The sequence below is a fragment of the Acipenser ruthenus genome, chromosome 3 (genome assembly GCF_902713425.1).
Source record: "Acipenser ruthenus chromosome 3, fAciRut3.2 maternal haplotype, whole genome shotgun sequence".
In the NCBI taxonomy this organism is placed as follows: domain Eukaryota; kingdom Metazoa; phylum Chordata; class Actinopteri; order Acipenseriformes; family Acipenseridae; genus Acipenser; species Acipenser ruthenus.
The window spans coordinates 52,675,322-52,680,321 of record NC_081191.1 but is presented as its reverse complement, the minus strand read 5'-3'; the positions used below and the strand labels follow the sequence as shown (position 1 = coordinate 52,680,321).

General features: G+C 36.2%; 1 protein-coding gene across 4 annotated transcripts in view; it reads left to right on the top strand.

Annotated features, from left to right (window-relative positions):
• washc5 (WASH complex subunit 5) overlaps window positions 1-5,000 on the top strand; it is a 152,007-nt gene that overhangs the window by 19,415 nt on the left and 127,592 nt on the right. The window lies entirely within an intron of this gene.

The window sequence follows — 5,000 nt, the reverse complement described above, 5'->3', positions numbered from 1 at the left end:
CTAGAATATTGTGTTCAGTTCTGGTCACCTCGTTACAAAAAGGATATTGCTGCTCTAGAAAGAGTGCAAAGAAGACCAACCAGAATTATCCCGGGTTTAAAAGGCATGTCGTATGCAGACAGGCTAAAAGAATTGAATCCATTCAGTCTTGAACAAAGAAGACTACGCTGTGATCTGATTCAAACATTCAAAATCCTAAAAGGTATAGACAGTGTCAACCCAGGGGACTACTTTGACCTGAAAAAAGAAACAAGGACCAGGGGTCACAAATGGAGATTAGATAAAGGGGCATTCAGAACAGAAAATAGGAGGCACTTTTTTACACAGAATTGTGAGGGTCTGGAACCAACTCCCCAGTAATGTTGTTGAAGCTGACACCCTGGGATCCTTCAAGAAGCTGCTTGATGAGATTCTGGGATCAATAAGCTACTAACAACCAAACGAGCAAGATGGGCTGAATGGCCTCCTCTCGTTTGTAAACTTTCGTATGTTCTTATGTACTGTACCCTCGTGAATTAACTACAAAACAAAGAAAGCATTACAGTAGTTATCTCGTGTGTATTTATTTCAAGTAAAAACAAAGTAGCCAACACTTTTTTTTTTTTTTTTTTTTTTCAAATCACTGCCCTTGTTGTGTATTCGCAAAAAACAAAGTAGTTAATAAACTAAGATTTGGTTTTTAACTTGAATAAACACTTCAAATAAAATACACGTTAAGTGGGTGTTGTACAAAAAAAAAAAAAAAATGTACTCGCTGTTGTATTTCTTTTTTTGCATTCCACTTAACAAAAACTAGGATTGCATCATGAAAGAGAATTAAAACGTTGATTTAATATACGCGTTTTGCAAGTATGACCTGTAGCATAATATTGCAGGCAGAAACGGACCCCAATTGTAGCGGCGGTAAGAATCCAAGCATACAACTTTTATCTTCCAAAATAGATAGCTATTTTATTTAACAAATAGGAGTGAAGTGCAACACTCGGGCTGATCTTAGCTGACAGTCCGAGCGCACCAGGAGATATGTTTGACACCCTTGCTGTAAGGCTACACGTTACGGTCGCCGACTCTTGGCAGAAAAAAAAAATAAACGCAGCTAAAAAATAAAAATACAATATCGATCTTGACTTACAGACCGGACTAACTGCTATTTAGTTGATTTTGTCTGACAAAGGGTTTTTATGCTAATTTTAAAAAGAAAAATAACACTTGTCACAGCATTGTGTGCAATTTCATCAGATGAATTAGTCTTAAATTATAATGGGCTGTCTGCAAAGGGTTAAGGCTCACAAAAGTAAGAAGAATATAGAAGTTAGAAATCATGGTACCAGAATTAAGTATAGACACAAGCAGGAATAAAACATTTTCATAAGCAAGCAGGCTTCAGTATGATTACGTACACGTGCTTGCAGGATTTGTGCACATTACACACAGTGATGGTGTTAAGAAGCGTCTGTGTTGGAATAAAGACTGCATTTTTGTTTCAACAAGTTAAGTTCGGAAGAAGTTTCAATTACCTTTAGTATTAAGTTGTAATCTAGAGTTACTTGTAGATAAACTCAATCAATGTTTGAATAGTTTTGATGTTTGCAGTTGTTGCATTTCAAATGCACATAATAACATCAGTTTAGTTAAGTCTTATCTTGTTAGGTACACAGACCTAGTTTCCAGATTTTGGCCTCATTTACAATTGATTGACGAATTGCAATTCGTGTGCATGTTCATGAATAAAATTGCAATAGTAAATACAGAAATCATTATCGTGTGCGGTACTTGGCATATTATGATGTGGACTAAATTTACTGCTTCACACGATGGTAATTGGAATGAAATATGCATTTTATGGTCATATATGCTGATGTATTTAAATGAGCATCTAGCTCAGAATAATGAGGTGAGCTGTATTCACATGGTATTTACTAAAGTGCGTTAATCTTGGTGTGCAAGTGATCATTTATTAGTGTGTATGAAAACCAGGTTTTAAACCACTAATAGACGTGCTATTTTAACTACTTTTTCTGGGCTGAAAGTGTTCAGTTAGATTCTTTTTACTGACTCGATTTTTAGTTTGATTCATTCAGTTTTAGAACAGATTTGTTCATTTTGATTAACTAGCATGGGGCATTTAAGTTAAGACTTCACTTGGTGGGCCGCACCGTTTAAAAAAAAATAAAAAATAATAATTATACATCATACCTAAAAAATCTATAAAAATTGTATGTAGACCAATATACTCAAATATACTACTTTACACAACACATTACCCCCACTACACGATTTTTTATCTTCAATAAGTATGCTGGCTTGGTTTCAATCAATTAATCAACTTATTACTTAATGTATTTTATAATACAAAAATAGGCAGATATAACTAGAAGCAAAAGAACTCGGTATCACAAATATAATATAATGGAGGAAATAGAGTACTGTATGTCTTTTCAATGGAAATCTCAGTACCGATATGAAATTAACCTTTTTATGACTTCTGTCTGGACACTTAGCACTTCTTTTTTTCAGCACTCTGCTAACCAGTCCACTCATTTGCTAGTCATATATGGTGAACCCTCTGTTGTAATCCCAGTTAGTTTCTTCCAAAGTATTTCTGCACTTTCCATGACTTGAAACCCTCCTATTGGGTTTTGGGTCTATTTGACTTGACACTTGTTTCCAATTAGCTTAAATGCTATTTTTCATTTCTGTATAATATTTTATGACTTTTCATAAGTTGGTCATGAACTTATACACAGAAAACGGAACCTCTTGAGGTGTGTGTGTGTGTGTGTGTGTGTGTGTGTGTGTGTGTGTGTGTGTGTGTGTGTGTGTGTTGTGTACAAATAAGGTGTTTTGGGTCACTGTGACCCGTGGCATTTATCTGTGTAGATTTGTGTGCAGGAATAAAATAAACTTCTTTTAATTTGTTATTTTATTATATTTGTAGTATTATTATTTCTGGAAATGGCTGCACCTGTCTGGAGATATTTATAAACAAACAATATATATATATATATATATATATATATATCTATAAGGCAGAGCCTAATTTTGTCAGTATTGCAACAGCATCTTACTGGTAAAGACATTCCAAAATGAGGAGCTCCCAGGTTGGCAGTTAAAGAAGTTTTATCACAGCTCCCGGACTAAAAGAGCATAAAAGAGTAAAACCTTTGCAAATAAAAATATTTAATCAATTTAAGGCTGTTTTAAATTATCTTGAAATTACATCGGGTCAATATGACCCAAAACATAACAGATGTACCTACATTTTGAACATAATAGGAGGGTTAAAGTACTTTTCCTGTGGTTGTGTTCATGGAATCCACACCACTTTAATTTTTGCTTCTCATTTTCAGAAAAACCTTTTGTTGAGACTCCATGGCTTCTTTCATTTCCAGTAAACTCAGAATACGTTGCTTTAGGAGGCAGTGTGGTCCAGTGGTTAAAGAAAGGGGCTTGTAACCAGGAGGTCCCCGGTTCAAATCCCACCTCAGCCACTGACTCATTGTGTGATCCTGAGCAAGTCACTTAACCTCCTTGTGCTCCGTCTTTCGGGTGAGACGTAACTGTAAGTGACTCTGCAGCTGATGCATAGTTCACCACACCCTAGTCTCTGTAAGTCGCCTTGGATAAAGGCGTCTGCTAAATAAACAAATAATAATTTGTGCAGCGTATCATGGTGACGTTGGATGTTATAATCTGTCATTCATAACTGCAACTGTTGCACTGCAAATCAGACATATTGCCTTGCTGTCAATTAATTGTTGAAAAAATAATCTGGCTAACAATTTTGGAATCTTCTGTTGTGCTCTGTGTGTGAGTGAGGAAACTGATCCTGTGCGCCATTTGATTGGCTGTTTTACTATCTCTGTGATTGGCTTAATGGGAATGTCACTCCCATTGCAGACTGCACATGTTGAATACACGTATTAGATTGAAGAGGTGGTTTGTTTTTTAAAAAAAATTTAAAAAAAAAAAATTCCAAAATGATACAGTATATCAATGCAATTTTAGAAACTAATGGACGGGCTGTATATATTAAAGGACAAAGTTAAACAATAAAAAAGAAAAGGAATACAAGTTAAAATGAAAAAGTAAGCAGTGCCGTTTCACTTTACGTTGCCTCTGCCTGTCCCCTGCCGAGTGCTGAGTCTGATCGCTCATTTTCGGTCAATGTAATCCACCTCCACCTTTTGCTACTGACAGATACGCCTGGGCTGCTGGGGCTTTTTATATGAAGGTGGTCACGTGTAGTCGTGCACATTTTAAAAAAAAAATAAAAAAATAAAAAGACAAGACAAAAATATGCAGCACCTGAAGAAAGCCTTTTGAAAATAAATACATCGGCCGCAAAATCTGAATTGCTTAAAAACGTATATGTATTTTTTTCTTCAATTTTTTTTTTTTTTTTTTTTTTACTATAAATTTAGTCGTCTGCTATTTTTTTTCAGTTATATACAATTAACCGTTACCGCCCCTGCGCTGACTCGGGAGGGCGAAGACTAACACACGCTGTCCTCTGAAGCGTGTGCCTTTAGCCGACCACTTTTTTTTCACACTGCGGACTCGCCATGCAGCCGCCCAAGAGTTACAGCATCGGCGGACAATGCAGCTCCTGGGCAGCATGCAGGCAAGCCTCGGCCAATTGTGCGCCGCCCCCCTGGGAGCTCCCGTCCGCGGTAGGCTGTGGAATAACCCAACAAAACCAGTAATCAATCAAGTAACAGTATATTCAAACATTTTAATAAATCAATTACTAGTATGTAGCAAGATTAATCAATTGGATTTAATAACTCGATTTAGTTAATATTGGAACATATGGATTTTTAAACTACTGCAGCAGGGATGAAACTAAGTTATGGGGTGAAAATGACTAATACATCACGGTCAGGATACGAAAGAAAAGTCAATGATACATCGAGCCCATAGTGTGCATGGTATTGTATGTAAATTAGCCAAATACTATGCATATAAATTAATGCGTTCTTTGTTAGTAAAAGGGGCAG